This window comes from Lepisosteus platostomus, chromosome 6 (genome assembly GCF_059453375.1).
Source record: "Lepisosteus platostomus isolate fLepPlt1 chromosome 6, fLepPlt1.hap1, whole genome shotgun sequence".
Classification (NCBI taxonomy): domain Eukaryota; kingdom Metazoa; phylum Chordata; class Actinopteri; order Semionotiformes; family Lepisosteidae; genus Lepisosteus; species Lepisosteus platostomus.
In genome coordinates this window covers 2330137-2352908 of record NC_142616.1, presented here as the reverse complement: position 1 = coordinate 2352908, position 22772 = coordinate 2330137, and the positions used below count along the sequence as shown (strand labels likewise).

Genomic DNA, 22772 nt, shown 5'->3' with positions numbered 1-22772 from the left:
CTGACTGACTGCACTGTCACACCTGGAGCGGATCAGACTGCTGCACACTGGGAGTCTGACTGACAGCACTGTCACACCTGGAGCGGATCAGACTGCTGCGCACTGGGAGTCTGACTGACAGCCCTGTCACACCTGGAGCGGATCAGACTGCTGCGCACTGGGAGTCTGACTGACAGCACTGTCACACCTGGAGCGGATCAGACTGCTGCGCACTGGGAGTCTGACTGACAGCACTGTCACACCTGGAGCGGATCAGACTGCTGCGCACTGGGAGTCTGACTGACAGCACTGTCACACCTGGAGCGGATCAGACTGCTGCGCACTGGGAGTCTGACTGACAGCACTGTCACACCTGGAGCGGATCAGACTGCTGCGCACTGGGAGTCTGACTGACAGCACTGTCACACCTGGAGCGGATCAGACTGCTGCGCACTGGGAGTCTGACAGCACTGTCACACCTGGAGCGGATCAGACTGCTGCGCACTGGGAGTCTGACTGACAGCACTGTCACACCTGGAGCGGATCAGACTGCTGCGCACTGGGAGTCTGACTGACAGCACTGTCACACCTGGAGCGGATCAGACTGCTGCGCACTGGGAGTCTGACTGACAGCACTGTCACACCTGCAGCGGATCAGACTGCTGCGCACTGGGAGTCTGACTGACAGCACTGTCACACCTGGAGCGGATCAGACTGCTGCGCACTGGGAGTCTGACAGCACTGTCACACCTGGAGCGGATCAGACTGCTGCGCACTGAGGGTCTGACAGCACTGTCACACCTGGAGCGGATCAGACTGCTGCGCACTGGGAGTCTGACAGCACTGTCACACCTGGAGCGGATCAGACTGCTGCGCACTGGGAGTCTGACAGCACTGTCACACCTGGAGCGGATCAGACTGCTGCGCACTGGGAGTCTGACAGCACTGTCACTCCTGGAGCGGATCAGACTGCTGCGCACTGGGAGTCTGACTGACAGCACTGTCACACCTGGAGCGGATCAGACTGCTGCGCACTGGGAGTCTGACAGCACTGTCACACCTGGAGCGGATCAGACTGCTGCGCACTGGGAGTCTGACAGCACTGTCACTCCTGGAGCGGATCAGACTGCTGCGCACTGGGAGTCTGACAGCACTGTCACACCTGGAGCGGATCAGACTGCTGCGCACTGGGAGTCTGACAGCACTGTCACACCTGGAGCGGATCAGACTGCTGCGCACTGGGAGTCTGACTGACAGCACTGTCACTCCTGGAGCGGATCAGACTGCTGCGCACTGGGGGTCTGACTGACAGCACTGTCACACCTGGAGCTGATCAGACTGCTGCGCACTGGGAGTCTGACAGCACTGTCACACCTGGAGCGGATCAGACTGCTGCGCACTGGGAGTCTGACAGCACTGTCACACCTGGAGCGGATCAGACTGCTGCGCACTGGGAGTCTGACAGCACTGTCACACCTGGAGCGGATCAGACTGCTGCGCACTGGGAGTCTGACAGCACTGTCACACCTGGAGCGGATCAGACTGCTGCACACTGGGAGTCTGACTGACAGCACTGTCACACCTGGAGCGGATCAGACTGCTGCGCACTGGGAGTCTGACAGCACTGTCACACCTGGAGCGGATCAGACTGCTGCGCACTGGGAGTCTGACTGCACTGTCACACCTGGAGCGGATCAGACTGCTGCACACTGGGAGTCTGACTGACAGCACTGTCACACCTGGAGCGGATCAGACTGCTGCGCACTGGGAGTCTGACAGCACTGTCACTCCTGGAGCGGATCAGACTGCTGCGCACTGGGAGTCTGACTGACAGCACTGTCACACCTGGAGCGGATCAGACTGCTGCGCACTGGGAGTCTGACAGCACTGTCACACCTGGAGCGGATCAGACTGCTGCGCACTGGGAGTCTGACTGACAGCACTGTCACTCCTGGAGCGGATCAGACTGCTGCACACTGGGAGTTTGACTGACAGCACTGTCACACCTGGAGCGGATCAGACTGCTGCGCACTGGGAGTCTGACTGACTGCACTGTCACACCTGGAGCGGATCAGACTGCTGCGCACTGGGAGTCTGACAGCACTGTCACACCTGGAGCGGATCAGACTGCTGCGCACTGGGGGTCTGACTGCACTGTCACACCTGGAGCGGATCAGACTGCTGCGCACTGGGAGTCTGACTGACTGCACTGTCACACCTGGAGCGGATCAGACTGCTGCACACTGGGAGTCTGACTGACAGCACTGTCACACCTGGAGCGGATCAGACTGCTGCGCACTGGGAGTCTGACTGACAGCACTGTCACACCTGGAGCGGATCAGACTGCTGCGCACTGGGAGTCTGACTGACAGCACTGTCACACCTGGAGCGGATCAGACTGCTGCGCACTGGGAGTCTGACTGACAGCACTGTCACACCTGGAGCGGATCAGACTGCTGCGCACTGGGAGTCTGACTGACAGCACTGTCACACCTGGAGCGGATCAGACTGCTGCGCACTGGGAGTCTGACAGCACTGTCACACCTGGAGCGGATCAGACTGCTGCGCACTGGGAGTCTGACTGACAGCACTGTCACACCTGGAGCGGATCAGACTGCTGCGCACTGGGAGTCTGACTGACAGCACTGTCACACCTGGAGCGGATCAGACTGCTGCGCACTGGGAGTCTGACTGACAGCACTGTCACACCTGGAGCGGATCAGACTGCTGCGCACTGGGAGTCTGACTGACAGCACTGTCACACCTGGAGCGGATCAGACTGCTGCGCACTGGGAGTCTGACAGCACTGTCACACCTGGAGCGGATCAGACTGCTGCGCACTGGGAGTCTGACAGCACTGTCACACCTGGAGCGGATCAGACTGCTGCGCACTGGGAGTCTGACAGCACTGTCACACCTGGAGCGGATCAGACTGCTGCGCACTGGGAGTCTGACAGCACTGTCACTCCTGGAGCGGATCAGACTGCTGCGCACTGGGAGTCTGACTGACAGCACTGTCACACCTGGAGCGGATCAGACTGCTGCGCACTGGGAGTCTGACAGCACTGTCACACCTGGAGCGGATCAGACTGCTGCGCACTGGGAGTCTGACAGCACTGTCACTCCTGGAGCGGATCAGACTGCTGCGCACTGGGAGTCTGACAGCACTGTCACACCTGGAGCGGATCAGACTGCTGCGCACTGGGAGTCTGACAGCACTGTCACACCTGGAGCGGATCAGACTGCTGCGCACTGGGAGTCTGACTGACAGCACTGTCACTCCTGGAGCGGATCAGACTGCTGCGCACTGGGGGTCTGACTGACAGCACTGTCACACCTGGAGCGGATCAGACTGCTGCGCACTGGGAGTCTGACAGCACTGTCACACCTGGAGCGGATCAGACTGCTGCGCACTGGGAGTCTGACAGCACTGTCACACCTGGAGCGGATCAGACTGCTGCGCACTGGGAGTCTGACAGCACTGTCACACCTGGAGCGGATCAGACTGCTGCGCACTGGGAGTCTGACAGCACTGTCACACCTGGAGCGGATCAGACTGCTGCACACTGGGAGTCTGACTGACAGCACTGTCACACCTGGAGCGGATCAGACTGCTGCGCACTGGGAGTCTGACAGCACTGTCACACCTGGAGCGGATCAGACTGCTGCGCACTGGGAGTCTGACTGACAGCACTGTCACACCTGGAGCGGATCAGACTGCTGCGCACTGGGAGTCTGACAGCACTGTCACACCTGGAGCGGATCATACTGCTGTGCACTGGGAGTCTGACAGCACTGTCACACCTGGAGCGGATCAGACTGCTGCGCACTGGGAGTCTGACCGACAGCACTGTCACACCTGGAGCGGATCAGACTGCTGCACACTGGGAGTCTGACAGCACTGTCACACCTGGAGCGGATCAGACTGCTGCGCACTGGGAGTCTTTCTGACTGCACTGTCACACCTGGAGCGGATCAGACTGCTGCGCACTGGGAGTCTGACTGCACTGTCACACCTGGAGCGGATCAGACTGCTGCGCACTGGGAGTCTGACAGCACTGTCACACCTGGAGCGGATCAGACTGCTGCGCACTGGGAGTCTGACTGACAGCAGTGTAAAACGACGTGCTGGAAACTGGTCTTGTGCTGTACCCCACCACTGAGGGAGCGATCCATCTGGTTTCCAGAACAGCCGCCAGTCAGCGTCTGATTATTGATCTGGAGCGCCGAGTCGATCACAAGCCCTGCTGTGTCAGCTCGTTTCTCGAGAGCCACCACTGTTTCCCTCCTCGCGGGCCCTCATGGGACTCACAGAGACTCATGGGAAACCCGGCTCTGAGCGCAGGTGCCAGGGCCCTGAACACAACATCGGTCAGCAGCAGAATCTGCTCTGTCTTATTGAAGAACTGCAGTAACTCAGTCGTCATACTGGCCGACTGTGTGTGAGTGTGTGAGTGTGTGTGAGTTAGTGAGTGTGTGAGTGAGAAAGTGTGTGTGAGTGTGAGTGAGTGTGAGAGAGTGTGTGAGTGTGTGTGAGAATGTGTGTGAGTGTGAGAGAGTGAGTGTGTGTGAGTGTGTGTGTGAGAGAGTGAGTGAGTGTGTGTGAGTGTGTCTGTGTGTATGTGTCTGTTTGTGTGTGTGAGTGAGTGTGTGTATGTGTCTGTTTGTGTGTGTGTGTGTGAGAGTGAGGGCCTCTCTGTCTGTCCCCTGCTCCCTCCTCCTGCTCCTCCTCTCACACAGCTCTCCTCTCCTCTCCTGACTCCACACCTCCTGATGGGCCTCTCTGTCTGTCCCCTGCTCCCTCCTCCTGCTCCTCCTCTCACACAGCTCTCCTGACTCCACACCTCCTGATGGGCCTCTCTGTCTGTCCCCTGCTCCCTCCTCCTGCTCCTCCTCTCACACAGCTCTCCTCTCCTGACTCCACACCTCCTGATGGGCCTCTCTGTCTGTCCCCTGCTCCCTCCTCCTGCTCCTCCTCTCACACAGCTCTCCTGACTCCACACCTCCTGATGGACCTCTCTGTCTGTCCCCTGCTCCCTCCTCCTGCTCCTCCTCTCACACAGCTCTCCTGACTCCACACCTCCTGATGGGCCTCTCTGTCTGTCCCCTGCTCCCTCCTCCTGCTCCTCCTCTCACACAGCTCTCCTCTCCTCTCCTGACTCCACACCTCCTGATGGGCCTCTCTGTCTGTCCCCTGCTCCCTCCTCCTGCTCCTCCTCTCACACAGCTCTCCTGACTCCACACCTCCTGATGGGCCTCTCTGTCTGTCCCCTGCGCCCTCCTCCTGCTCCTCCTCTCACACAGCTCTCCTGACTCCACACCTCCTGATGGGCCTCTCTGTCTGTCCCCTGCTCCCTCCTCCTGCTCCTCCTCTCACACAGCTCTCCTCTCCTCTCCTGACTCCACACCTCCTGATGGGCCTCTCTGTCTGTCCCCTGCTCCCTCCTCCTGCTCCTCCTCTCACACAGCTCTCCTGACTCCACACCTCCTGATGGGCCTCTCTGTCTGTCCCCTGCTCCCTCCTCCTGCTCCTCCTCTCACACAGCTCTCCTGACTCCACACCTCCTGATGGGCCTCTCTGTCTGTCCCCTGCTCCCTCCTCCTGCTCCTCCTCTCACACAGCTCTCCTGACTCCACACCTCCTGATGGGCCTCTCTGTCTGTCCCCTGCTCCCTCCTCCTGCTCCTCCTCTCACACAGCTCTCCTGACTCCACACCTCCTGATGGGCCACTCTGTCTGTCCCCTGCTCCCTCCTCCTGCTCCTCCTCTCACACAGCTCTCCTCTCCTCTCCTGACTCCACACCTCCTGATGGGCCTCTCTGTCTGTCCCCTGCTCCCTCCTCCTGCTCCTCCTCTCACACAGCTCTCCTCTCCTCTCCTGACTCCACACCTCCTGATGGGCCTCTCTGTCTGTCCCCTGCTCCCTCCTCCTGCTCCTCCTCTCACACAGCTCTCCTCTCCTCTCCTGACTCCACACCTCCTGATGGGCCTCTCTGTCTGTCCCCTGCTCCCTCCTCCTGCTCCTCCTCTCACACAGCTCTCCTGACTCCACACCTCCTGATGGGCCTCTCTGTCTGTCCCCTGCTCCCTCCTCCTGCTCCTCCTCTCACACAGCTCTCCTGACTCCACACCTCCTGATGGGCCACTCTGTCTGTCCCCTGCTCCCTCCTCCTGCTCCTCCTCTCACACAGCTCTCCTGACTCCACACCTCCTGATGGGCCTCTCTGTCTGTCCCCTGCTCCCTCCTCCTGCTCCTCCTCTCACACAGCTCTCCTGACTCCACACCTCCTGATGGGCCTCTCTGTCTGTCCCCTGCTCCCTCCTCCTGCTCCTCCTCTCACACAGCTCTCCTGACTCCACACCTCCTGATGGGCCTCTCTGTCTGTCCCCTGCGCCCTCCTCCTGCTCCTCCTCTCACACAGCTCTCCTCTCCTCTCCTGACTCCACACCTCCTGATGGGCCTCTCTGTCTGTCCCCTGCTCCCTCCTCCTGCTCCTCCTCTCACACAGCTCTCCTGACTCCACACCTCCTGATGGGCCTCTCTGTCTGTCCCCTGCGCCCTCCTCCTGCTCCTCCTCTCACACAGCTCTCCTCTCCTCTCCTGACTCCACACCTCCTGATGGGCCTCTCTGTCTGTCCCCTGCTCCCTCCTCCTGCTCCTCCTCTCACACAGCTCTCCTGACTCCACACCTCCTGATGGGCCTCTCTGTCTGTCCCCTGCTCCCTCCTCCTGCTCCTCCTCTCACACAGCTCTCCTCTCCTGACTCCACACCTCCTGATGGGCCTCTCTGTCTGTCCCCTGCTCCCTCCTCCTGCTCCTCCTCTCACACAGCTCTCCTGACTCCACACCTCCTGATGGGCCTCTCTGTCTGTCCCCTGCTCCCTCCTCCTGCTCCTCCTCTCACACAGCTCTCCTGACTCCACACCTCCTGATGGGCCTCTCTGTCTGTCCCCTGCTCCCTCCTCCTGCTCCTCCTCTCACACAGCTCTCCTGACTCCACACCTCCTGATGGGCCTCTCTGTCTGTCCCCTGCTCCCTCCTCCTGCTCCTCCTCTCACACAGCTCTCCTGACTCCACACCTCCTGATGGGCCACTCTGTCTGTCCCCTGCTCCCTCCTCCTGCTCCTCCTCTCACACAGCTCTCCTCTCCTCTCCTGACTCCACACCTCCTGATGGGCCTCTCTGTCTGTCCCCTGCTCCCTCCTCCTGCTCCTCCTCTCACACAGCTCTCCTCTCCTCTCCTGACTCCACACCTCCTGATGGGCCTCTCTGTCTGTCCCCTGCTCCCTCCTCCTGCTCCTCCTCTCACACAGCTCTCCTCTCCTCTCCTGACTCCACACCTCCTGATGGGCCTCTCTGTCTGTCCCCTGCTCCCTCCTCCTGCTCCTCCTCTCACACAGCTCTCCTGACTCCACACCTCCTGATGGGCCTCTCTGTCTGTCCCCTGCTCCCTCCTCCTGCTCCTCCTCTCACACAGCTCTCCTGACTCCACACCTCCTGATGGGCCACTCTGTCTGTCCCCTGCTCCCTCCTCCTGCTCCTCCTCTCACACAGCTCTCCTGACTCCACACCTCCTGATGGGCCTCTCTGTCTGTCCCCTGCTCCCTCCTCCTGCTCCTCCTCTCACACAGCTCTCCTGACTCCACACCTCCTGATGGGCCTCTCTGTCTGTCCCCTGCTCCCTCCTCCTGCTCCTCCTCTCACACAGCTCTCCTGACTCCACACCTCCTGATGGGCCTCTCTGTCTGTCCCCTGCGCCCTCCTCCTGCTCCTCCTCTCACACAGCTCTCCTCTCCTCTCCTGACTCCACACCTCCTGATGGGCCTCTCTGTCTGTCCCCTGCTCCCTCCTCCTGCTCCTCCTCTCACACAGCTCTCCTGACTCCACACCTCCTGATGGGCCTCTCTGTCTGTCCCCTGCGCCCTCCTCCTGCTCCTCCTCTCACACAGCTCTCCTCTCCTCTCCTGACTCCACACCTCCTGATGGGCCTCTCTGTCTGTCCCCTGCTCCCTCCTCCTGCTCCTCCTCTCACACAGCTCTCCTGACTCCACACCTCCTGATGGGCCTCTCTGTCTGTCCCCTGCTCCCTCCTCCTGCTCCTCCTCTCACACAGCTCTCCTCTCCTGACTCCACACCTCCTGATGGGCCTCTCTGTCTGTCCCCTGCTCCCTCCTCCTGCTCCTCCTCTCACACAGCTCTCCTGACTCCACACCTCCTGATGGGCCTCTCTGTCTGTCCCCTGCTCCCTCCTCCTGCTCCTCCTCTCACACAGCTCTCCTGACTCCACACCTCCTGATGGGCCTCTCTGTCTGTCCCCTGCTCCCTCCTCCTGCTCCTCCTCTCACACAGCTCTCCTCTCCTCTCCTGACTCCACACCTCCTGATGGGCCTCTCTGTCTGTCCCCTGCTCCCTCCTCCTGCTCCTCCTCTCACACAGCTCTCCTGACTCCACACCTCCTGATGGGCCTCTCTGTCTGTCCCCTGCTCCCTCCTCCTGCTCCTCCTCTCACACAGCTCTCCTGACTCCACACCTCCTGATGGGCCTCTCTGTCTGTCCCCTGCTCCCTCCTCCTGCTCCTCCTCTCACACAGCTCTCCTCTCCTCTCCTGACTCCACACCTCCTGATGGGCCTCTCTGTCTGTCCCCTGCTCCCTCCTCCTGCTCCTCCTCTCACACAGCTCTCCTGACTCCACACCTCCTGATGGGCCTCTCTGTCTGTCCCCTGCTCCCTCCTCCTGCTCCTCCTCTCACACAGCTCTCCTGACTCCACACCTCCTGATGGGCCTCTCTGTCTGTCCCCTGCTCCCTCCTCCTGCTCCTCCTCTCACACAGCTCTCCTGACTCCACACCTCCTGATGGGCCTCTCTGTCTGTCCCCTGCTCCCTCCTCCTGCTCCTCCTCTCACACAGCTCTCCTGACTCCACACCTCCTGATGGGCCTCTCTGTCTGTCCCCTGCTCCCTCCTCCTGCTCCTCCTCTCACACAGCTCTCCTGACTCCACACCTCCTGATGGGCCTCTCTGTCTGTCCCCTGCTCCCTCCTCCTGCTCCTCCTCTCACACAGCTCTCCTGACTCCACACCTCCTGATGGGCCACTCTGTCTGTCCCCTGCTCCCTCCTCCTGCTCCTCCTCTCACACAGCTCTCCTGACTCCACACCTCCTGATGGGCCTCTCTGTCTGTCCCCTGCTCCCTCCTCCTGCTCCTCCTCTCACACAGCTCTCCTCTCCTCTCCTGACTCCACACCTCCTGATGGGCCTCTCTGTCTGTCCCCTGCTCCCTCCTCCTGCTCCTCCTCTCACACAGCTCTCCTGACTCCACACCTCCTGATGGGCCTCTCTGTCTGTCCCCTGCTCCCTCCTCCTGCTCCTCCTCTCACACAGCTCTCCTCTCCTCTCCTGACTCCACACCTCCTGATGGGCCTCTCTGTCTGTCCCCTGCTCCCTCCTCCTGCTCCTCCTCTCACACAGCTCTCCTGACTCCACACCTCCTGATGGGCCACTCTGTCTGTCCCCTGCTCCCTCCTCCTGCTCCTCCTCTCACACAGCTCTCCTGACTCCACACCTCCTGATGGGCCTCTCTGTCAGCCCCCTGCTCCCTCCTCCTGCTCCTCCTCTCACACAGCTCTCCTCTCCTCTCCTGACTCCACACCTCCTGATGGGCCTCTCTGTCTGTCCCCTGCTCCCTCCTCCTGCTCCTCCTCTCACACAGCTCTCCTGACTCCACACCTCCTGATGGGCCTCTCTGTCTGTCCCCTGCTCCCTCCTCCTGCTCCTCCTCTCACACAGCTCTCCTCTCCTCTCCTGACTCCACACCTCCTGATGGGCCTCTCTGTCTGTCCCCTGCTCCCTCCTCCTGCTCCTCCTCTCACACAGCTCTCCTGACTCCACACCTCCTGATGGGCCTCTCTGTCTGTCCCCTGCTCCCTCCTCCTGCTCCTCCTCTCACACAGCTCTCCTGACTCCACACCTCCTGATGGGCCTCTCTGTCTGTCCCCTGCTCCCTCCTCCTGCTCCTCCTCTCACACAGCTCTCCTGACTCCACACCTCCTGATGGGCCTCTCTGTCTGTCCCCTGCTCCCTCCTCCTGCTCCTCCTCTCACACAGCTCTCCTCTCCTGACTCCACACCTCCTGATGGGCCTCTCTGTCTGTCCCCTGCGCCCTCCTCCTGCTCCTCCTCTCACACAGCTCTCCTGACTCCACACCTCCTGATGGGCCTCTCTGTCTGTCCCCTGCTCCCTCCTCCTGCTCCTCCTCTCACACAGCTCTCCTGACTCCACACCTCCTGATGGGCCTCTCTGTCTGTCCCCTGCTCCCTCCTCCTGCTCCTCCTCTCACACAGCTCTCCTCTCCTCTCCTGACTCCACACCTCCTGATGGGCCTCTCTGTCTGTCCCCTGCTCCCTCCTCCTGCTCCTCCTCTCACACAGCTCTCCTCTCCTCTCCTGACTCCACACCTCCTGATGGGCCTCTCTGTCTGTCCCCTGCGCCCTCCTCCTGCTCCTCCTCTCACACAGCTCTCCTGACTCCACACCTCCTGATGGGCCTCTCTGTCTGTCCCCTGCTCCCTCCTCCTGCTCCTCCTCTCACACAGCTCTCCTGACTCCACACCTCCTGATGGGCCACTCTGTCTGTCCCCTGCTCCCTCCTCCTGCTCCTCCTCTCACACAGCTCTCCTGACTCCACACCTCCTGATGGGCCTCTCTGTCTGTCCCCTGCTCCCTCCTCCTGCTCCTCCTCTCACACAGCTCTCCTGACTCCACACCTCCTGATGGGCCTCTCTGTCAGCCCCCTGCTCCCTCCTCCTGCTCCTCCTCTCACACAGCTCTCCTCTCCTCTCCTGACTCCACACCTCCTGATGGGCCTCTCTGTCTGTCCCCTGCTCCCTCCTCCTGCTCCTCCTCTCACACAGCTCTCCTGACTCCACACCTCCTGATGGCCTCTCTGTCTGTCCCCTGCTCCCTCCTCCTGCTCCTCCTCTCACACAGCTCTCCTCTCCTCTCCTGACTCCACACCTCCTGATGGGCCTCTCTGTCTGTCCCCTGCTCCCTCCTCCTGCTCCTCCTCTCACACAGCTCTCCTGACTCCACACCTCCTGATGGGCCTCTCTGTCTGTCCCCTGCTCCCTCCTCCTGCTCCTCCTCTCACACAGCTCTCCTCTCCTCTCCTGACTCCACACCTCCTGATGGGCCTCTCTGTCTGTCCCCTGCTCCCTCCTCCTGCTCCTCCTCTCACACAGCTCTCCTGACTCCACACCTCCTGATGGGCCTCTCTGTCTGTCCCCTGCTCCCTCCTCCTGCTCCTCCTCTCACACAGCTCTCCTGACTCCACACCTCCTGATGGGCCTCTCTGTCTGTCCCCTGCTCCCTCCTCCTGCTCCTCCTCTCACACAGCTCTCCTCTCCTGACTCCACACCTCCTGATGGGCCTCTCTGTCTGTCCCCTGCTCCCTCCTCCTGCTCCTCCTCTCACACAGCTCTCCTGACTCCACACCTCCTGATGGGCCTCTCTGTCTGTCCCCTGCTCCCTCCTCCTGCTCCTCCTCTCACACAGCTCTCCTCTCCTCTCCTGACTCCACACCTCCTGATGGGCCTCTCTGTCTGTCCCCTGCTCCCTCCTCCTGCTCCTCCTCTCACACAGCTCTCCTCTCCTCTCCTGACTCCACACCTCCTGATGGGCCTCTCTGTCTGTCCCCTGCTCCCTCCTCCTGCTCCTCCTCTCACACAGCTCTCCTGACTCCACACCTCCTGATGGCCTCTCTGTCTGTCCCCTGCTCCCTCCTCCTGCTCCTCCTCTCACACAGCTCTCCTGACTCCACACCTCCTGATGGGCCTCTCTGTCTGTCCCCTGCTCCCTCCTCCTGCTCCTCCTCTCACACAGCTCTCCTCTCCTCTCCTGACTCCACACCTCCTGATGGGCCTCTCTGTCTGTCCCCTGCTCCCTCCTCCTGCTCCTCCTCTCACACAGCTCTCCTGACTCCACACCTCCTGATGGGCCTCTCTGTCTGTCCCCTGCTCCCTCCTCCTGCTCCTCCTCTCACACAGCTCTCCTCTCCTGACTCCACACCTCCTGATGGGCCTCTCTGTCTGTCCCCTGCGCCCTCCTCCCGCTCCTCCTCTCACACAGCTCTCCTGACTCCACACCTCCTGATGGGCCTCTCTGTCTGTCCCCTGCTCCCTCCTCCTGCTCCTCCTCTCACACAGCTCTCCTGACTCCACACCTCCTGATGGGCCTCTCTGTCTGTCCCCTGCTCCCTCCTCCTGCTCCTCCTCTCACACAGCTCTCCTCTCCTCTCCTGACTCCACACCTCCTGATGGGCCTCTCTGTCTGTCCCCTGCTCCCTCCTCCTGCTCCTCCTCTCACACAGCTCTCCTCTCCTCTCCTGACTCCACACCTCCTGATGGGCCTCTCTGTCTGTCCCCTGCGCCCTCCTCCTGCTCCTCCTCTCACACAGCTCTCCTGACTCCACACCTCCTGATGGGCCTCTCTGTCTGTCCCCTGCTCCCTCCTCCTGCTCCTCCTCTCACACAGCTCTCCTGACTCCACACCTCCTGATGGGCCACTCTGTCTGTCCCCTGCTCCCTCCTCCTGCTCCTCCTCTCACACAGCTCTCCTGACTCCACACCTCCTGATGGGCCTCTCTGTCTGTCCCCTGCTCCCTCCTCCTGCTCCTCCTCTCACACAGCTCTCCTGACTCCACACCTCCTGATGGGCCTCTCTGTCAGCCCCCTGCTCCCTCCTCCTGCTCCTCCTCTCACACAGCTCTCCTCTCCTCTCCTGACTCCACACCTCCTGATGGGCCTCTCTGTCTGTCCCCTGCTCCCTCCTCCTGCTCCTCCTCTCACACAGCTCTCCTGACTCCACACCTCCTGATGGCCTCTCTGTCTGTCCCCTGCTCCCTCCTCCTGCTCCTCCTCTCACACAGCTCTCCTCTCCTCTCCTGACTCCACACCTCCTGATGGGCCTCTCTGTCTGTCCCCTGCTCCCTCCTCCTGCTCCTCCTCTCACACAGCTCTCCTGACTCCACACCTCCTGATGGGCCTCTCTGTCTGTCCCCTGCTCCCTCCTCCTGCTCCTCCTCTCACACAGCTCTCCTCTCCTCTCCTGACTCCACACCTCCTGATGGGCCTCTCTGTCTGTCCCCTGCTCCCTCCTCCTGCTCCTCCTCTCACACAGCTCTCCTGACTCCACACCTCCTGATGGGCCTCTCTGTCTGTCCCCTGCTCCCTCCTCCTGCTCCTCCTCTCACACAGCTCTCCTGACTCCACACCTCCTGATGGGCCTCTCTGTCTGTCCCCTGCTCCCTCCTCCTGCTCCTCCTCTCACACAGCTCTCCTCTCCTGACTCCACACCTCCTGATGGGCCTCTCTGTCTGTCCCCTGCTCCCTCCTCCTGCTCCTCCTCTCACACAGCTCTCCTGACTCCACACCTCCTGATGGGCCTCTCTGTCTGTCCCCTGCTCCCTCCTCCTGCTCCTCCTCTCACACAGCTCTCCTCTCCTCTCCTGACTCCACACCTCCTGATGGGCCTCTCTGTCTGTCCCCTGCTCCCTCCTCCTGCTCCTCCTCTCACACAGCTCTCCTCTCCTCTCCTGACTCCACACCTCCTGATGGGCCTCTCTGTCTGTCCCCTGCTCCCTCCTCCTGCTCCTCCTCTCACACAGCTCTCCTGACTCCACACCTCCTGATGGCCTCTCTGTCTGTCCCCTGCTCCCTCCTCCTGCTCCTCCTCTCACACAGCTCTCCTGACTCCACACCTCCTGATGGGCCTCTCTGTCTGTCCCCTGCTCCCTCCTCCTGCTCCTCCTCTCACACAGCTCTCCTCTCCTCTCCTGACTCCACACCTCCTGATGGGCCTCTCTGTCTGTCCCCTGCTCCCTCCTCCTGCTCCTCCTCTCACACAGCTCTCCTGACTCCACACCTCCTGATGGGCCTCTCTGTCTGTCCCCTGCTCCCTCCTCCTGCTCCTCCTCTCACACAGCTCTCCTGACTCCACACCTCCTGATGGGCCTCTCTGTCTGTCCCCTGCTCCCTCCTCCTGCTCCTCCTCTCACACAGCTCTCCTGACTCCACACCTCCTGATGGGCCACTCTGTCTGTCCCCTGCTCCCTCCTCCTGCTCCTCCTCTCACACAGCTCTCCTCTCCTGACTCCACACCTCCTGATGGGCCTCTCTGTCTGTCCCCTGCTCCCTCCTCCTGCTCCTCCTCTCACACAGCTCTCCTGACTCCACACCTCCTGATGGGCCTCTCTGTCTGTCCCCTGCTCCCTCCTCCTGCTCCTCCTCTCACACAGCTCTCCTGACTCCACACCTCCTGATGGGCCTCTCTGTCTGTCCCCTGCTCCCTCCTCCTGCTCCTCCTCTCACACAGCTCTCCTGACTCCACACCTCCTGATGGGCCTCTCTGTCTGTCCCCTGCTCCCTCCTCCTGCTCCTCCTCTCACACAGCTCTCCTCTCCTCTCCTGACTCCACACCTCCTGATGGGCCTCTCTGTCTGTCCCCTGCTCCCTCCTCCTGCTCCTCCTCTCACACAGCTCTCCTGACTCCACACCTCCTGATGGGCCTCTCTGTCTGTCCCCTGCTCCCTCCTCCTGCTCCTCCTCTCACACAGCTCTCCTGACTCCACACCTCCTGATGGGCCTCTCTGTCTGTCCCCTGCTCCCTCCTCCTGCTCCTCCTCTCACACAGCTCTCCTCTCCTGACTCCACACCTCCTGATGAGCCTCTCTGTCTGTCCCCTGCTCCCTCCTCCTGCTCCTCCTCTCACACAGCTCTCCTGACTCCACACCTCCTGATGGGCCTCTCTGTCTGTCCCCTGCTCCCTCCTCCTGCTCCTCCTCTCACACAGCTCTCCTGACTCCACACCTCCTGATGGGCCTCTCTGTCTGTCCCCTGCTCCCTCCTCCTGCTCCTCCTCTCACACAGCTCTCCTCTCCTCTCCTGACTCCACACCTCCTGATGGGCCTCTCTGTCTGTCCCCTGCTCCCTCCTCCTGCTCCTCCTCTCACACAGCTCTCCTGACTCCACACCTCCTGATGGGCCTCTCTGTCTGTCCCCTGCTCCCTCCTCCTGCTCCTCCTCTCACACAGCTCTCCTGACTCCACACCTCCTGATGGGCCTCTCTGTCTGTCCCCTGCTCCCTCCTCCTGCTCCTCCTCTCACACAGCTCTCCTGACTCCACACCTCCTGATGGGCCTCTCTGTCTGTCCCCTGCTCCCTCCTCCTGCTCCTCCTCTCACACAGCTCTCCTCTCCTGACTCCACACCTCCTGATGGGCCTCTCTGTCTGTCCCCTGCTCCCTCCTCCTGCTCCTCCTCTCACACAGCTCTCCTGACTCCACACCTTCTGATGGGCCTCTCTGTCTGTCCCCTGCTCCCTCCTCCTGCTCCTCCTCTCACACAGCTCTCCTCTCCTGACTCCACACCTCCTGATGGGCCTCTCTGTCTGTCCCCTGCTCCCTCCTCCTGCTCCTCCTCTCACACAGCTCTCCTCTCCTCTCCTGACTCCACACCTCCTGATGGGCCACTCTGTCTGTCCCCTGCTCCCTCCTCCTGCTCCTCCTCTCACACAGCTCTCCTGACTCCACACCTCCTGATGGGCCTCTCTGTCTGTCCCCTGCTCCCTCCTCCTGCTCCTCCTCTCACACAGCTCTCCTCTTCTCTCCTGACTCCACACCTCCTGATGGGCCTCTCTGTCTGTCCCCTGCTCCCTCCTCCTGCTCCTCCTCTCACACAGCTCTCCTCTCCTCTCCTGACTCCACACCTCCTGATGGGCCTCTCTGTCTGTCCCCTGCTCCCTCCTCCTGCTCCTCCTCTCACACAGCTCTCCTGACTCCACACCTCCTGATGGGCCTCTCTGTCTGTCCCCTGCTCCCTCCTCCTGCTCCTCCTCTCACACAGCTCTCCTGACTCCACACCTCCTGATGGGCCTCTCTGTCTGTCCCCTGCTCCCTCCTCCTGCTCCTCCTCTCACACAGCTCTCCTGACTCCACACCTCCTGATGGGCCTCTCTGTCTGTCCCCTGCTCCCTCCTCCTGCTCCTCCTCTCACACAGCTCTCCTGACTCCACACCTCCTGATGGGCCTCTCTGTCTGTCCCCTGCTCCCTCCTCCTGCTCCTCCTCTCACACAGCTCTCCTCTCCTGACTCCACACCTCCTGATGGGCCTCTCTGTCTGTCCCCTGCTCCCTCCTCCTGCTCCTCCTCTCACACAGCTCTCCTGACTCCACACCTCCTGATGGGCCTCTCTGTCTGTCCCCTGCTCCCTCCTCCTGCTCCTCCTCTCACACAGCTCTCCTGACTCCACACCTCCTGATGGGCCTCTCTGTCTGTCCCCTGCTCCCTCCTCCTGCTCCTCCTCTCACACAGCTCTCCTGACTCCACACCTCCTGATGGGCCTCTCTGTCTGTCCCCTGCTCCCTCCTCCTGCTCCTCCTCTCACACAGCTCTCCTCTCCTCTCCTGACTCCACACCTCCTGATGGGCCTCTCTGTCTGTCCCCTGCTCCCTCCTCCTGCTCCTCCTCTCACACAGCTCTCCTGACTCCACACCTCCTGATGGGCCTCTCTGTCTGTCCCCTGCTCCCTCCTCCTGCTCCTCCTCTCACACAGCTCTCCTCTCCTGACTCCACACCTCCTGATGGGCCTCTCTGTCTGTCCCCTGCTCCCTCCTCCTGCTCCTCCTCTCACACAGCTCTCCTGACTCCACACCTCCTGATGGGCCTCTCTGTCTGTCCCCTGCTCCCTCCTCCTGCTCCTCCTCTCACACAGCTCTTCTGACTCCACACCTCCTGATGGGCCTCTCTGTCTGTCCCCTGCTCCCTCCTCCTGCTCCTCCTCTCACACAGCTCTCCTGACTCCACACCTCCTGATGGGCCTCTCTGTCTGTCCCCTGCTCCCTCCTCCTGCTCCTCCTCTCACACAGCTCTCCTCTCCTGACTCCACACCTCCTGATGGGCCTCTCTGTCTGTCCCCTGCTCCCTCCTCCTGCTCCTCCTCTCACACAGCTCTCCTGACTCCACACCTCCTGATGGGCCTCTCTGTCTGTCCCCTGCTCCCTCCTCCTGCTCCTCCTCTCACACAGCTCTCCTGACTCCACACCTCCTGATGGGCCTCTCTGTCTGTCCCCTGCTCCCTCCTCCTGCTCCTCCTCTCACACAGCTCTCCTGACTCCACACCTCCTGATGGGCCTCTCTGTCTGTCCCCTGCTCCCTCCTCCTGCTCCTCCTCTCACACAGCTCTCCTCTCCTGACTCCACACCTCCTGATGGGCCTCTCTGTCTGTCCCCTGCTCCCTCCTCCTGCTCCTCCTCTCACACAGCTCTCCTGACTCCACACCTCCTGATGGGCCTCTCTGTCTGTCCCCTGCTCCCTCCTCCTGCTCCTCCTCTCACACAGCTCTCCTCTCCTCTCCTGACTCCACACCTCCTGATGGGCCTCTCTGTCTGTCCCCTGCTCCCTCCTCCTGCTCCTCCTCTCACACAGCTCTCCTGACTCCACACCTCCTGATGGGCCTCTCTGTCTGTCCCCTGCTCCCTCCTCCTGCTCCTCCTCTCACACAGCTCTCCTCTCCTGACTCCACACCTCCTGATGGGCCTCTCTGTCTGTCCCCTGCTCCCTCCTCCTGCTCCTCCTCTCACACAGCTCTCCTCTCCTCTCCTGACTCCACACCTCCTGATGGGCCACTCTGTCTGTCCCCTGCTCCCTCCTCCTGCTCCTCCTCTCACACAGCTCTCCTCTCCTCTCCTGACTCCACACCTCCTGATGGGCCACTCTGTCTGTCCCCTGCTCCCTCCTCCTGCTCCTCCTCTCACACAGCTCTCCTGACTCCACACCTCCTGATGGGCCTCTCTGTCTGTCCCCTGCTCCCTCCTCCTGCTCCTCCTCTCACACAGCTCTCCTCTTCTCTCCTGACTCCACACCTCCTGATGGGCCTCTCTGTCTGTCCCCTGCTCCCTCCTCCTGCTCCTCCTCTCACACAGCTCTCCTGACTCCACACCTCCTGATGGGCCTCTCTGTCTGTCCCCTGCTCCCTCCTCCTGCTCCTCCTCTCACACAGCTCTCCTGACTCCACACCTCCTGATGGGCCTCTCTGTCTGTCCCCTGCTCCCTCCTCCTGCTCCTCCTCTCACACAGCTCTCCTGACTCCACACCTCCTGATGGGCCTCTCTGTCTGTCCCCTGCTCCCTCCTCCTGCTCCTCCTCTCACACAGCTCTCCTCTCCTGACTCCACACCTCCTGATGGGCCTCTCTGTCTGTCCCCTGCTCCCTCCTCCTGCTCCTCCTCTCACACAGCTCTCCTGACTCCACACCTCCTGATGGGCCTCTCTGTCTGTCCCCTGCTCCCTCCTCCTGCTCCTCCTCTCACACAGCTCTCCTGATTCCACACCTCCTGATGGGCCACTCTGTCTGTCCCCTGCTCCCTCCTCCTGCTCCTCCTCTCACACAGCTCTCCTCTCCTGACTCCACACCTCCTGATGGGCCTCTCTGTCTGTCCCCTGCTCCCTCCTCCTGCTCCTCCTCTCACACAGCTCTCCTGACTCCACACCTCCTGATGGGCCTCTCTGTCTGTCCCCTGCTCCCTCCTCCTGCTCCTCCTCTCACACAGCTCTCCTGACTCCACACCTCCTGATGGGCCTCTCTGTCTGTCCCCTGCTCCCTCCTCCTGCTCCTCCTCTCACACAGCTCTCCTGACTCCACACCTCCTGATGGGCCTCTCTGTCTGTCCCCTGCTCCCTCCTCCTGCTCCTCCTCTCACACAGCTCTCCTCTCCTCTCCTGACTCCACACCTCCTGATGGGCCTCTCTGTCTGTCCCCTGCTCCCTCCTCCTGCTCCTCCTCTCACACAGCTCTCCTGACTCCACACCTCCTGATGGGCCTCTCTGTCTGTCCCCTGCTCCCTCCTCCTGCTCCTCCTCTCACACAGCTCTCCTCTCCTGACTCCACACCTCCTGATGGGCCTCTCTGTCTGTCCCCTGCTCCCTCCTCCTGCTCCTCCTCTCACACAGCTCTCCTCTCCTCTCCTGACTCCACACCTCCTGATGGGCCTCTCTGTCTGTCCCCTGCTCCCTCCTCCTGCTCCTCCTCTCACACAGCTCTCCTGACTCCACACCTCCTGATGGGCCTCTCTGTCTGTCCCCTGCTCCCTCCTCCTGCTCCTCCTCTCACACAGCTCTCCTCAGCTCTCCTGACTCCACACCTCCTGATGGGCCTCTCTGTCTGTCCCCTGCTCCCTCCTCCTGCTCCTCCTCTCACACAGCTCTCCTGACTCCACACCTCCTGATGGGCCTCTCTGTCTGTCCCCTGCTCCCTCCTCCTGCTCCTCCTCTCACACAGCTCTCCTGACTCCACACCTCCTGATGGGCCTCTCTGTCTGTCCCCTGCTCCCTCCTCCTGCTCCTCCTCTCACACAGCTCTCCTCTCCTCTCCTGACTCCACACCTCCTGATGGGCCTCTCTGTCTGTCCCCTGCTCCCTCCTCCTGCTCCTCCTCTCACACAGCTCTCCTGACTCCACACCTCCTGATGGGCCTCTCTGTCTGTCCCCTGCTCCCTCCTCCTGCTCCTCCTCTCACACAGCTCTCCTGACTCCACACCTCCTGATGGGCCTCTCTGTCTGTCCCCTGCTCCCTCCTCCTGCTCCTCCTCTCACACAGCTCTCCTGACTCCACACCTCCTGATGGGCCACTCTGTCTGTCCCCTGCTCCCTCCTCCTGCTCCTCCTCTCACACAGCTCTCCTCTCCTCTCCTGACTCCACACCTCCTGATGGGCCTCTCTGTCTGTCCCCTGCTCCCTCCTCCTGCTCCTCCTCTCACACAGCTCTCCTGACTCCACACCTCCTGATGGGCCTCTCTGTCTGTCCCCTGCTCCCTCCTCCTGCTCCTCCTCTCACACAGCTCTCCTGACTCCACACCTCCTGATGGGCCACTCTGTCTGTCCCCTGCTCCCTCCTCCTGCTCCTCCTCTCACACAGCTCTCCTGACTCCACACCTCCTGATGGGCCTCTCTGTCTGTCCCCTGCTCCCTCCTCCTGCTCCTCCTCTCACACAGCTCTCCTGACTCCACACCTCCTGATGGGCCACTCTGTCTGTCCCCTGCTCCCTCCTCCTGCTCCTCCTCTCACACAGCTCTCCTGACTCCACACCTCCTGATGGGCCTCTCTGTCTGTCCCCTGCTCCCTCCTCCTGCTCCTCCTCTCACACAGCTCTCCTGACTCCACACCTCCTGATGGGCCACTCTGTCTGTCCCCTGCTCCCTCCTCCTGCTCCTCCTCTCACACAGCTCTCCTGACTCCACACCTCCTGATGGGCCTCTCTGTCTGTCCCCTGCTCCCTCCTCCTGCTCCTCCTCTCACACAGCTCTCCTGACTCCACACCTCCTGATGGGCCTCTCTGTCTGTCCCCTGCTCCCTCCTCCTGCTCCTCCTCTCACACAGCTCTCCTCTCCTCTCCTGACTCCACACCTCCTGATGGGCCACTCTGTCTGCCCCCTGCTCCCTCCTCCTGCTCCTCCTCTCACACAGCTCTCCTGACTCCACACCTCCTGATGGGCCTCTCTGTCTGTCCCCTGCTCCCTCCTCCTGCTCCTCCTCTCACACAGCTCTCCTGACTCCACACCTCCTGATGGGCCTCTCTGTCTGTCCCCTGCTCCCTCCTCCTGCTCCTCCTCTCACACAGCTCTCCTGACTCCACACCTCCTGATGGGCCTCTCTGTCTGTCCCCTGCTCCCTCCTCCTGCTCCTCCTCTCACACAGCTCTCCTGACTCCACACCTCCTGATGGGCCTCTCTGTCTGTCCCCTGCTCCCTCCTCCTGCTCCTCCTCTCACACAGCTCTCCTGACTCCACACCTCCTGATGGGCCTCTCTGTCTGTCCCCTGCTCCCTCCTCCTGCTCCTCCTCTCACACAGCTCTCCTCTCCTCTCCTGACTCCACACCTCCTGATGGGCCTCTCTGTCTGTCCCCTGCTCCCTCCTCCTGCTCCTCCTCTCACACAGCTCTCCTGACTCCACACCTCCTGATGGGCCTCTCTGTCTGTCCCCTGCTCCCTCCTCCTGCTCCTCCTCTCACACAGCTCTCCTGACTCCACACCTCCTGATGGGCCACTCTGTCTGTCCCCTGCTCCCTCCTCCTGCTCCTCCTCTCACACAGCTCTCCTGACTCCACACCTCCTGATGGGCCTCTCTGTCTGTCCCCTGCTCCCTCCTCCTGCTCCTCCTCTCACACAGCTCTCCTGACTCCACACCTCCTGATGGGCCTCTCTGTCTGTCCCCTGCTCCCTCCTCCTGCTCCTCCTCTCACACAGCTCTCCTGACTCCACACCTCCTGATGGGCCTCTCTGTCTGTCCCCTGCTCCCTCCTCCTGCTCCTCCTCTCACACAGCTCTCCTCTCCTCTCCTGACTCCACACCTCCTGATGGGCCTCTCTGTCTGTCCCCTGCTCCCTCCTCCTGCTCCTCCTCTCACACAGCTCTCCTGACTCCACACCTCCTGATGGGCCTCTCTGTCTGTCCCCTGCTCCCTCCTCCTGCTCCTCCTCTCACACAGCTCTCCTGACTCCACACCTCCTGATGGGCCTCTCTGTCTGTCCCCTGCTCCCTCCTCCTGCTCCTCCTCTCACACAGCTCTCCTGACTCCACACCTCCTGATGGGCCTCTCTGTCTGTCCCCTGCTCCCTCCTCCTGCTCCTCCTCTCACACAGCTCTCCTGACTCCACACCTCCTGATGGGCCTCTCTGTCTGTCCCCTGCTCCCTCCTCCTGCTCCTCCTCTCACACAGCTCTCCTGACTCCACACCTCCTGATGGGCCTCTCTGTCTGTCCCCTGCTCCCTCCTCCTGCTCCTCCTCTCACACAGCTCTCCTCTCCTCTCCTGACTCCAGTGTTGATGGCTGCAAACCGCCCCCTCAGGGAACCGGGGCAAATCTCTCGTTTCTGTTCACACCGTGGGCATGAGACGGTGCCCAAGTGGTAACTCTGCCCCCTGGGCGGGGCGCTGGCTCTGCGGCGCAGGACCTGCACCTGTGGCTGGGGGGGTTGCCGGTTCGAATCCCGCGGCCCAGCAGAGGAATCCTCCTCTGTCAGGCCCCTGAGCGAGGCCCCTGAACCCCAGCTGCTCCAGGGGCGCTGTATAAATGTCTGACCCTGCGCACTGACCCCCAGCTCCTCTCTCCCTGTGTGTGTGTGTGTGTGTCTCCTGGAGAGCTGGAGTGTGTGACTGTACACCAGAGACTGTACACGGCCGATATGTGATCATGTGATCATGTGCACGCAAGTCCTCTGTCGCCACCTGCTGGGGAACAGATGCATTGCAGCCTGGAGGACAGACCCTCTCTCCCTCAGGAGGGAGTGTTCCTGCAGGGTGTACAGTACTGGTATTACTCACACGGTTTTATATATGTATATAGCGCCTTACTCACACCCCAGTAAGAGTAGGGGTATCCTGACTGACCAGCGGACTGGACACGCCTACTCTTACTGACAGTGTCCCGGGATCTGTACTGACCAGCGGACTGGACACCCCTACTCTTACTGACCAGTGGACTGGACACCCCTACTCTTACTGACGGTGTCCTGGGATCTGTACTGACCAGCGGACTGGACACCCCTACTCTTACTGACAGTGTCCTGGGATCTGTACTGACCAGCGGACTGGACACCCCTACTCTTACTGACAGTGTCCTGGGATCTGTACTGACCAGTGGACTGGACACCCCTACTCTTACTGACGGTGTCCCGGGATCTGTACTGACCAGTGGACTGGACACCCCTACTCTTACTGACAGTGTCCCGGGATCTGTACTGACCAGCG

The 22772-nt window shown here is 61.5% G+C and overlaps 1 long non-coding RNA gene across 1 annotated transcript in view; it reads left to right on the top strand.

Moving 5' to 3' along the window:
• LOC148659584 (uncharacterized) overlaps positions 1–22772 on the top strand; it is a 117978-nt gene that overhangs the window by 46776 nt on the left and 48430 nt on the right. The gene's annotated exons all lie outside the window — the stretch shown is intronic.